This window comes from Pelodiscus sinensis, chromosome 7 (genome assembly GCF_049634645.1).
Source record: "Pelodiscus sinensis isolate JC-2024 chromosome 7, ASM4963464v1, whole genome shotgun sequence".
NCBI lineage: Eukaryota > Metazoa > Chordata > Testudines > Trionychidae > Pelodiscus > Pelodiscus sinensis.
The window spans coordinates 63528646-63541048 of record NC_134717.1 but is presented as its reverse complement, the minus strand read 5'-3'; positions in this window follow the sequence as shown (position 1 = coordinate 63541048).

The window sequence follows — 12403 nt, the reverse complement described above, 5'->3', positions numbered from 1 at the left end:
CGGGGTAATCCACTGATTAATTGTGTATTATTAAAACCAGACTTACCTTGCTGCCATATACCATGGGACGCGGCACTGGTTCCTAGCATCTTCTGTAAGCTTCTGCCTTTAGGAATTAATCCTTCGGTAAGCACGGTACACATATCATACACACAGAAATGCCTTTTGCTGACAACCATGCCGGCTCGGGCAAGTTATTAGCTGTTGACAAATTGTTATCACTAGCGGAGTATGGCTTAGCCCAGGTTTGCGGCTAGTAGCAACACGCAGGGGCCATTCCGGCAACTCACTCTAGCTTGTTATATGGCACTACCCCAGGCGAGACATGGCAAAAACCAGGGGAGGAGACAACTAGTGACAGAGCTTCATGGTGGCTGGTTGGGGAGAAACCACGGACAACTAGGTCAGCTAAGACCAGGAGTGCAAATCTCACTTCTTAACATTAATTTACATTCATTAATTAACACGAACTACACTCCTAGTTCCTAAGCAAGGCCTCCTAGCTCACTGAGGTTACACGATGTGGAGAAGAGAAAGTAGACCTTTAATACAGCAAAGTAACCGCCAGTGAGGGTGACCGACCCATTAGAAATTGACCTCATCTAAATACTCAGCTTGTCAAGGAAACAGGGTCTAAAGTCTCTCCAACTAGCCCTCCCTGAACCTCCATCTCTCCTGGAGGGCTCCTGGCTCTGAACCTGGAGGTGAGACGCTCTGTTCATTCCATCCTTGGTCGGCCAGCGTTGTGACAGCCATTGGCAGCATGATAATTAGCCCTGGGTGCCACAGCTTTTTCACTGGGGTAGACTATGGGCCATTAGCGAAAACTCACTGCACATCAGCTGTCAGCTGATCATGACTCTCTCTCACCATGGAGAATAGTGATAGAGATGCAGCTGTGTTAGTCTGGTGTAGCTGAAACAAAAGACAGGACTATGTAGCACTTAAAGACTAACAAGATGGTTTATTAGGTGATGAGCTTTCGTGGGCCAGACCCACTTCCTCAGATCAAATAGTGGAAGAAAATTGTCACAATCATATATACCAAAGGATACAATTTAAAAAATGAACCTAATAAACCATCTTGTTAGTCTTTAAAGTGCTACATAGTCCTGTTTTTTCGTCTCACCATGGACTTTGGATAGATTTGAACCTCTGACTCAGAAGCGAACAGCTCGCTCACCCCGTCTCCTGGGTCTTCCTTTGAAGAAGTGCATGAAAAATAATCTGGAGTCCTATTACCCCAGAACCCTTGGAAAATGGACCCAGCCTTAAACCTATCCCTGGTACCAGCTGCTGTTAAATGACCTTGGTGCACGAGAAAACATTGGTGCGAGACTAAAAATACTTCATGACCTCAAAGGGCTTCAGTTTCTTCTTTTTTCTCTGTTTTCTTTGTGTTGTCTCGGTCACCAAGGAGACTGAATTCCTCCTCTCACCTTTTAGATCTTTGCCGGAACATAAATTCATGCTTTTCTGTGCCAAGAGCTATCATAGCATAATTACTTGGACTATTAATATATACTGTTCCTGCCATATAGAATTAACTGTTATGCCCCCTCCTTTGATGTAGGCTTCTTGAGGGTGGTATTAAAGCCCAGGAAAGGAAAACCAGTCTCACTCGTGTGGCGATTGGTTTGTACATCAGTGTTTTCTGGGAGTCGCCATGTATCAGAAGTGTTGCCTAGAATTTGGGTTTCCCTCGCTCTCATCACTTGTGGTTTCCATCGGAGTTGTCAAATGGGTAGAACTGGTATAATCTACAGTGGAGCTAATTTAATTGGGAGGTGTATTTTGTTACGTGGACATGCAGAACTGGTAGGAACCATAATAGGTTATGTAGTCCAGCCTTCTGAACTGAGACAGCATTAAGTATAATCCATTCTAGACCAGACCTGAGAGATGTTGCCTACCTTTTTCTTAGAAGTCCGTAAGGACGTAGATTCCACAATCTCCCTAGATAATTTGTTCCAGTGCTTAACTACCTGTACAGCTAGGAAGTTTTCCCTAATGTCTAACCTAACTCTCCACTGAAGCAATTTAAGCCTATTATTTCTTGTTCTAGAAGTTGCTAGGTAACATGGTCCCTCCGTCAGTGACAACGAGTGTTCATCTTTATTACATCATGTTTATAAGTCAGTACCCCCGGTGGATGGAGTTCTGGATAAAAGCTGTTTTTAGGCTTTGTCTACATTACCAAGTGGTGTTTCCAAAAACTGCCTTTTGGCTGCAAAAACAGTGAGAACGTTTGCACCGCAATGCAACTTTTGTCGGAAAAAACACCCAATTTTGGTGACTAAACTTCCTCTTCTATCAGACACTCCCCCCGCCCCTTTATGGTCGACGGTGAGCCAGTGTGAACTTTACTGTTTGTTTTGTAGACAAAACTGGCTTCCGCCAGTATCCCACAAGTCCTGCCCTGCTGGCTCTGCTGTGTTTTGTGATCTCTGCTGCCCTGCAGGCATGCGCCCCTCCCCTTTCAAAGGTCTGGGAAATGTCTGACAGCTGAGTGAGCTGCTCCGTTTGGGAACAAAGAAAAAAGTGTTGGAGTGCTCCTGTTCTGCCCTGCTAGGAACCCAGCAGCAGGCAGGCTGCTGCTGCAGGGAGAGGGCTGGAGAGATGGCTGTGCTGCTTGGACATTCCTCAACATGGAGTGCTCCCAGAGCTACTTGTGGGGCTGATCCCAGCAGTTGGGAATGCTGGGGGAGAACTCGGAGGGAATCCCAAGAAGTGCAGGGATGAGCTCTGTCTTCCCACCTCACTGCCCTGCTGAATACGTACCCACAATGCATTGCTCACACTGTCAGTGATGGTGTCCCCAGTGTGGACATGATCTGCCGACAGAGGGAACGAGTGTGAACCCCCTCTGGCGACTTTTGTGTGGTCAACTTTCGTCTCTCAGCATAAGTTTTGTAACAACACTTGGTCATGTAGCCATACCTATAGGACCTGGTTCTACAAATACAATTGCAGAAAGGTGCTGTTGACTAGACTAAGCGCTACGGCCAGCAGTCAGTTTCAGCATGACTAGGTCATTTGAGAAGAATCCAGTTTCCCTGCTTGATTAGCTAGAATTAACCTCCCAGTCCTTGTAATCATTCTGCTTTGTTCCTGGACTTTTAACACCGCTCCAAACACAGCACCCTCATCAGTGAGTATTACGTGGCAGTGATGCTAATGGGAGTCAAGAAACCGTTGGACACTCCTTTGAAAATGTATGTGTTCAGACACTGAGCTTTTCAAGGCCTTTAAGAGGGGAACTGTCTCGCTGAATTTGTACAGTGCCTTGCACACCGGCCCCCTGCACCACTATGAATCCACACAGAGGCAAACCCATTGAAATCAACCCCCAAATTAAGAACATAAGCACATAAAAATGGCCATTCTGGGTTAGACCAAAGGTCCATCTAGCCCAGTGTCCTGTCTGCTGACAGTGGCCAGCACCAGGTACCCCAGAGGGAGTAGACTGAAGACAATGATCAAGCGATTTGTCTCCTGCCATTCATCTCCAGCCTCTGACAGACAGAGGCCAGGGACACCATTCCTACCTCCTGGCTAATAGCCTTTTATGGACCTAACCTCCATGAAATTATCTAGCTTCTCTTTAAACTCTATTATAGTCCTAGCCTTCACAGCCTCCTCTGGCAAGGTTGACTATGCGCTGTGTGAAGAAGTGATAGAAATGTAGCCGTGTTAGTCTGGTGTAGCTGAAACAAAATACAGGAGTATGTAGCACTTTAAAAACTAACAAGATGGCTTATTAGATGATGAGTTTTCGTGGGCCAGACCCACTTCCTCAGATCAAATAGTGGAAAAAAATTGTCACAACCATATATACCAAAGGATACAATTTTAAAAAATGAACACATATGAAAAGGACAAATCAAATTTCAGAACAGAAGGGAGATGGGGGGGGGGGGGGGAGGTAAATGTCTGTGAGCTAATGATATTAGAGGTGATAATTGAGGAAGCTATCCTTGTAATGGGTAAGATAACTAGAGTCTTTGTTAAGACCTCTGCGTAAAGTGTCGAATTTTAGCATGAATAACAGTTCAGAGGATTCTCTTTCAAGTGCAGTCTTAAAAGGCTTTTGAAGCAGGATGCAGGTAATTAAGTTGTTGAGACAATGTCCTTGTCACAAAACAGATATTAGACAGGATCACAAAGAAAAAACAGTTTCTTGCCATTTCAACCAGAAAGGACATTGTCTCAACAACTTAATTACCTGCATCCTGCTTCAAAAGCCTTTTAAGACTGCACTTGAAAGAGAATCCTCTGAACTGTTATTCATGCTAAAATTCGACACTTTACACCTGAGTCTCAACAAAGGATCTAGTTATCTTACCCATTACAAAGATAGCTTCCTCAATTATCACCTCTAATATCATTAGCTCACAGACATTTACCTCCCCCCCCCATCGCCCTTCTGTTCTGAAATTTGATTTGTCCTTTTCATATGTGTTCATTTTTTTTAATTGTATCCTTTGGTATATATGGTTGTGACAATTTTCTTCCACTATTTGATCTGAGGAAGTGGGTCTGGCCCACGAAAGCTCATCATCTAATAAACCATCTTGTTAGTCTTTAAAGTGCTACATAGTCCTGTATTTTGTGTGAAGAAGAACTTTCACTAATTAGTTTTAAACCTGCTACCCATTAACTTCATTTGGTGTCCTCTAGTTCTTCTATTATGGGAACTAATAAATAACTTTTCTTTATTCACCCTTTCCATACCACTCATGATTTTATAGACCTCTATCCTATCCCCCCTCAGTCTCCTCTTTTCCAAGCTGAAAAGTCCCAGTCGCTTTAGCCTCTCTTCATATGGGACTCGTTCCAAACCCCTAATCAAATTCCCCATTCACGGCGCTGGGGAAAGGATTCAAGCCATGCAAGCCAGTGTGCACAGTTGGATGCATGAATGGATTTGGGGCAGTTCTATAGATATCTGGGCCATGGGCCTTGGTTAAAGATGCCCTCAGGGATGTCACAGTGTGGAAAACAAAAAGGAAGATGAATCCACACCAGGTCAATTATTTAAATTGTTCCTGAATGATGCGTGTTTCCATCTTTGCATCCCAGCGCCCTGATGTGCAGACATGTCAACTCCATGAGCAAACAGAGCAGGAAATGCCTGAATGAATTCTGAACTCCCTGTCGCGGGGCGCTTTATTTTAAGCCGAGCTTAGGAAAAATACGATTGGCTCTCCATGTCCACACAAATGGCTGCAGCAACCTCCTGGAGCACGAGGAGAAGTGCGCAATGTGTGTTTGCATTATTTAACCATCAAGATGAATCTCCCATTCTCAGCCTCTCCAGTACTTGATCGATGAACCTTTAAAAATACAGCCTGCATACAGCTGGTCTCCAGGTCTGATTTCATAGGTAGCTCAAATATTGTAATGCTTTGGCGAAAGCAAGTCAGCTGATTTTCTGATCAAATTTTCATCAGCTGACTGATTAGAACTTTTAATGAGACAAAGTGGGTGAGGTAGTATCTTTTACTGTTGATTGAAGAGATCAACTTTAGAGCTATGCAGAGTTCTTGTGTTATAGATTAAAGCCCTGGAAAACATGAGCTATGAAGGAAGGCTGAATGAATTGAGCTTGTTTAGTTAGGAAAAGAGAAGACTGAGAGGGGACATGACAGCAGCTTTCAAGTACCTAAAAGGGTGTCACAAGGAAGAGGAAGAAAAATTGTTATCCTTGGCCTCTGAGGACAGGACAAGAAGCAAGGGGCTTAAACTGCAGCAAAGGAGGTTTAGGTTGGACATGAGGAAAAACTTCCTGCCAGTCAGGGTGGTGAAACACTGGAATAAATTGCCCAGGGAGGTTGTGGAATCCCCATCTCTGGCGATAGTTAAGAGCAGGCTGGACAGACACCTGTCAGGGATGGTCTAGATGGTGCTTGGTCCTGCCGTGAGGCCAGGGGACTGGGCTTGATGACCTCTCGAGATCCCTTCCACTTCTAGTGGTCTAGGATTCTATAAAACTGTCCTGTCTCTGGCATTTATCCAGGGTGCTGGGGCGACCTCCCCCATAGTCCGGTCCTGCTTGGAGTCCGGTGGTGCCGCTATTTTGGGTGCTGGCCTTGCGGGGAGACCAAGCCTGGGAGGGCAGGTGGGACACTCTGAGCAAAGGGGAACGAGGGCAGGCGCTGAACACCGAGCATCTGCCACTGCCAAGCCGACTCCCCGCCAGCCTCCGGGCCTCGTTCCGTCTCGCATGCTGGACCCCGCGCTCCCGCCCTCCGCTGAAGCAATTGAACAATAAATCTATTGAAATATTAATGCAGAAGACTGCAGCCCGCCGCTAAAACGCACGGCCCAGAGAGAGGTCATTGTCGGTAGATAGTTAAATCAATATGCTGCTGGATCACGCTGCAAATTGAATCGGTTGCCGTGGAGAGAGGAAGCCCAGGACGGCATTTACTGTTATTATCTTTCAAGCCTCACTGACATTAATGGCTTAAAGCAGAGCCCAGCTGATCTATTGCTGGCTAGCCGCGCTGGGTGGCATGATGGGAAAAGGAAGGAGGCGGCTGGGAGGGGGCCAGTGGTGGGTCTGAGGCCTAGCAGCAGACCTCGGCGGGACTCCTGCTCACGTAGATTGGCCGCAGGCGCCTCCTTCCATCAGGAGAGGGATGCTGTCTCATCCCCCTCTAGAGCTTAGAGATGGAAAAGACCCGTGAGAACATCTGGCCCACTTGGATTTGTCCTTGTTATCGCGTGCCCGGCTTCCATTTCAAAGCACGGCCAAGGGGCTCCCGGGTACGTCTCCCTGGGATTATGGCTAAAGCTTCTTTTGGCCCGTGTTTCCCTTTGTCCATTCCCCCCGCCCCCCACATTCACACCCGGAGGGCTAAGATCCGACTGTGCCGCACTGTTCAGCAAGCGGCTTGCATCCTGCCCAGGGCCCAAGCCACAGCTGATCCGGCTCTCCTCCAGCTCCCCTTCACAGCAATTGCTCCACTCACTCAGTCTGTGGTGGCTCGGGTGGTCAGGTCTGGAGAACCGTGGGTCAGTCTACGGCCACGGCCGCTTGGGTGGGGGCAGCCCATTTGCAGACTGGTCGCATACCCTCCGTTACTCAGAACTTGGCCCTGCTAGCCTGTGTTGGGTCTTCTCGGATCCCGCCAGACCCCGGATCGTCGTGGTTAATCCTCTGAATGCCTCCTGGCGCACAGCTCTGCTGGGGAAGGAGCTGTCTCTCTGCACAACCCAGAACTGCAACAGCCTTTGGTTGGCTGCCTGATTGCGCTCCGCTGCGGTAGATCTGCCGGGGTCTGTGGGTGATTCATACTTGATGCAGAACAGAAGTCGTGTGAAGAGACAGAGCTCACCCTATTCTAAGCTTGGGCGGCTCGTTGCACTCGGGTTTAACATTTCGGGCCACGAAGAGGCCCCGTCTACCAGACACTGGCCAACAGGCAGAGGTGGTGCGGCTGGGGCGGACAGCGGGGCCGTGTATTTGCAGATCTCTTTGGGAGACAGGCACAGTGCATGCCTATATGATCTCATGCCTCTGGCCGGCTTGTCAGCAGCAGGAATTGAACCCTGCACCTCAAAGCGTGAGCCGAGTGGAGCTAAAGACTCTCACTTCTCTCAATCGGGGATGGCAGAAGACTAATAAACCGGTTGACCTGGGTCGACCCCTAGAGGGAGACAAGGGGCACCCGAATGGCAGGGGTGGTGAGTAATACGGGCTTGGGGGGCCCATGCTGCAGCAATACTCAGGTCCTGGGGGCCTGCTCTCTCCTGGCCCTGCCTACCAACCCCTCGTGGCTTCCCCCATGTTTCCCCTGGCCTCCCCTGCCACCTCCCATGTGCCTCCCCTGGCCATCCACGCCAGGCCCACTGCTCTCCCTCACCGGTGGCTGCTGCTGGCTACGGCAAAGGGAGTGGAGCCAGCAGCAGGCCGAGTCAGCTGTGGCACCTGTGGAGGGAAGGAGACGCCCGAGGGATGGCAGCCTTCTCCCCTGCCCCCGGCACCCACTGGGAGGTGACTTTGACTCTTAGGGGGCTTCATGATGCCCCACACCCGCAGGCAGCGCTCCTGCCCCATGGTGGGCAAGGAACAGCTCCACTCCCTTTCCCAAGCCCTGCCCCTGTGCACCAGGGCTAGCGCCTGTTTATGCGTCTACCTGAGCCCGGATGCTACCTCAGGTTTGAGCCCAACCCCCACTCCTCCTGTCCACACACAAACCAAAATCTGGAGCTGCTAAGGACGGGAGAGCGGGAGAGGGGCAGATCCCGACTCCTCCTGTGATTCAGACCCAAACCCTGTCACGCTGGGTGACTCAGTCCACAGACTTGAGGTAGAAGGCCTGCGCCATGCAGCGTGGACACGCGAGTGAGGCGGTGGGACCCGCAACTGGGCCATACCGGTTCACCAGCCCCCATCCCACACGGAGTGCGTGGGGCAGGCCGCCCCACCAGCTGGCCCCCTGGCACACGGCCCTCACACTGACCCAGGGCGTCCCTCAGCAGAGGTGTGGTAGCAGGGCGCGGGGGAGAGGCCAGCCACGCCCGTGATCCATCACACGCTTTCATCCCTGCCAGGCCACTCCCAAGGGAACAACTGAGGGTGTCGCAGCAAGGTCTCTGTCGTCACCGAGAAGCACAACACAGCTCCAGTCAAACCAGAAGTGACCTGAACTTTCTTTCACAACCTGCACCGATCCCAAGCAGGGAACGGGGGCTCCCTGGCGCTCAGACTGGACGTGCTCACAGCTGTTAAACTGCACAATGGGACAAAAGTCTGTTCAGTGGAAACAAACTCCCATGCCGAGGGGGGCTGTACACTGCGCTGTAGCCCAGGAGGCCTGGTATGGGCGTCCCCCCGCCATCCCCCATATTCCGCAGGGAAAAGCACTCGCGTCCACGGAGCAGGCGGAAAAGCTGATAACCAGGCCGGAGCCCTGCACTTTGCTCACTTATCGAGTCATAGCTGAAAGGAAGTGGCAGGCGGATTATGAAGAAATATCACAAGGCTCCTGCCCGGGTCACTGTTAGTCAAATTGGGTTTGACAGGGTTTAGTGCCATTTTTTTTTCCTTGCTAGAAACCGAGACGGCACAGAGGCTGTTTCTCAATATGTAACCCTTGGCAACGGACCCCAAAGAATACACTGGCTGGAGCAGCCGCGCTAAACTCACCCTGCATTCCTTCACTTCGCCGGGCACCACAGCTTGTGGTGATACGGCTGGGGTGATTTTTTTTTCTAATAGCTTAATTACAAGGATCTGGACACCCAGAGGAACACTGTACAGACTGGGGAGGGGAGGTATGCCACGCAGGGAGCCTGTTGCTTTGAACCCATCTTTCTGACCGTCCTAGTAAAACTAAGAGACAGGTTCCACCCGGCAGATATTTCTTATATTGGGTCCTCCATGACCGTTCCATTCGCTTTCCCTCTTGAGGAAGATTCCTCTGTGACACACGCCAAGTAAATACAGCCAGAGAAGGCGCATCGCTAGCACCAGTTCAGGCGGGGGAACTGACCGCAGAAGGATGGCAGACAATGTTTCCAGAAGTGGCTGCTGATTTTTGAAGACGCGTGCAAATTATCCAGATCCAGGCCCAGATCATCAAAAGGAACGAGGAGGTCGGGAAGGACCAGATTTGAACAAGGTTCAGAAAAGAGCTAGTTAAATTCGTGGAGGTTGGGTCCATCAATGGCTGTTAGCCAGGATAGGCAGGGATGGTGTCCCTGGCCTCTGTTTGTCAGGGGCTGGGAACGGGCGACAGAGGAGGGATCACATTATGATTCCCTGTTCTTTTCACTCCCTCTGGGGCACCTGGCATTGGCCACTGTGGGCAGACAGGACACTGACTGGATGGGCCTTTGGTCTGACTCAGGCTGGCCGTTCTGATGTTCTTATGTCAACTGGCCCCGTTGAAATCAGTGGAAATTAGGAACAACTTTTGTGGATCTGGGACATAGGGACTGGTTTTCAGAGACACTGAGCACCCAGCTCCAACCCCAGAGGACTATGAGGGTACGTCTAAGCTACATGGCTCCGTCGACGGAGATATGTAGATTTGTTTGTTCGGCAAAGGGAAATGAAGCCGCGATTTAAATAATTTAAATGGCTGCCTCGCTCTGCCAATCAGCTGTTTGTTGGCAGATCGGGCCAGTCTGGATGCTCCCCTGCCAACATGAAAGCCCTTTATCGACCTCCCCGGTAAACCTTATCCTACGAGGCATAACGGGGAGGTCGATAAAGGGCTTTCAGGTCGGTGCGGGAGCATCCAGACTAGAGCGCTGAGCCAACAAACAGCTGATCAGCTGTTTGTCAGCTCAGCGTGGCAGCCATTTAAATTTAAATGAAGCCACAATTATTTAAATCGCGGCTTCATTTCCCTTTGCCGATCAGCCTAATCTCCATGCTCCATCGATAGAGCCACGTAGTTTAGACACATCCTAAGAGATGTTAATTGCTAGTCAGACCCTTGCTGGGCACTGAAAAGGATCCAGACTTAAACACCCATCTGACAATGTATCACATACAGTCCCGTCTCATGGATATCAATGTTTTATAAGGCAGTGGAAGCTAATGCCTTCCAACCCTGGAACACAGACAACACTTCATGGGAATTAGTCCAGCAGCAGAATCTAGAAACCTTAATTACCTCAATCAGTAGATCATTTGCCCATGTCCTGTCCACAATCCCTCGGGTTAATGAGGATATGTCTAGACCACATGGCTCTGTCGACGGAGCCATTTAGATGAGTTTACTAGACATAGGAAAATGAAGCGGCGATTTAAATAATCGCCGCTTCATTTACATCAAAATGGCCGCCACGCTGTGCTGATCAGCTGTTTGGTGGCACAGAGGGGCAGTCTGGATGTGCTGCAGTCGACAAGGGAAGCCTTTGTTGACCGCTCCGGTATCCCTCGTGAAATGTTATTTAAATCGCCGCTTCATTTTCCTAAGTCTAGTAAACTCATCTACCTGGCTCTGTTGATCTCAGGGTCCTTTCCAGACGCTATTGGTACTGCTGTGAGCACTCAGGAGCTAGATGGGGCTATAGAATCATAGCATCACGGAACACTAGAACTGGAATGGACCTTGAGAGGTCATCAAATCCAGTCCCCTACCGTCACGGTAGGACCATGCACCATCCTAGACCATCCCTGAACATCCCAGTCCAACCTGCTCTTTAATATCTCCAGGGATGGAGATTCCACAACCCACCTAGGCAATTTATTCCAGTGTTTAACCCTCTTGACAGGTGGGAAGTTTTTCCTCATGTCCAGCCTAAACCTCCCTTGCTGCAATTTAAGCCCATTGCTTCTGGTCCTGTCATCAGAAGCCAAGGAGAACAATTTTTCTCCCTCCTCCTTGTAACACCCTTTTAGATGCTTGGAAATTGCTATCATGTCCCCTCTCAGTCTACTCTTTTCCAAACGAAACAAGCCCAGCTCTTTCAGTCTTCCCTCCTAGCTCACATTCTCTAGAGTCTGGACCTTTCAGATGTTTCCTAGGCCTGTTTAATGCCATCAAAGTGCTCTTTCTCCTGGAGTCAGGTGCTTATTTCTCAGCTGTCTGGCTGGGTTTGCTGCGGGAGGTCAGGTGGATCTTCTTGGGCATCAAAACCAGTTGAACTGAGCATGGAAAGAATGCCCCAAATTTGTGCCAAAGATCCCGGTGGGATTGTAGGTGGGGCAGCTAGCCCGTCCTGCCACCCCGCCACTGGCGTTACACAGCTATCTCAGTCAAAGCCAGCATAGGTAGAAACGCCGCCAGAAGCTTCCGTGGAGACGCACCACCAGTCTCAAAAGGAAACTGTCCCAGGAGCATGCTGGCATCCGCAGATCGGTGAATAGTGACTAGACATGGTGCTGGGAAGCATAACGCATAGTTCCTGGGCTGGTAGGACTGGTGAAACTCATCCAGAGTAGCACGGAGGAAGCCCTCATCTGTACCCAGCAGCGGCTGCTCTTCAGTTTAAGATTTCTGACTTCCGCGAACACCTCAGTCGGAAAGGGATCGCCCGCAGGGAGCTGGAGGAGGAAGGAGTCAAGTGGAGGCAAAAAGAGCAAATGTTGCCAAGTTTCCTGAGAAGCCAGGTGCGTTTCTCCCGCACGCTGCTGCCCAGGGGGATGCCCACCTGATGGGTCTAAAATAGGGTAGAAACTTGATTTTGTTCCTGAAAAGTAGCTAGGGAGCCTTGATCTTTTCCCTTTAACATCCATACTGTACGGTGAAGGCTTTGAGCCTCCACATCACATCGTCACTGCACAGCAATGCATTAGACACTGCAGAAACGTACACTGTGTTCAGAGCACTACAAGGAGAATTCTCTGTGCTCGGATCCCTGTCCGGGAAGTGCTGCTTTCCCAACAAGACGGCTAATTCAGGAGTCATGCTGGCACTGCCCAGCAGAGAGGCCCCGT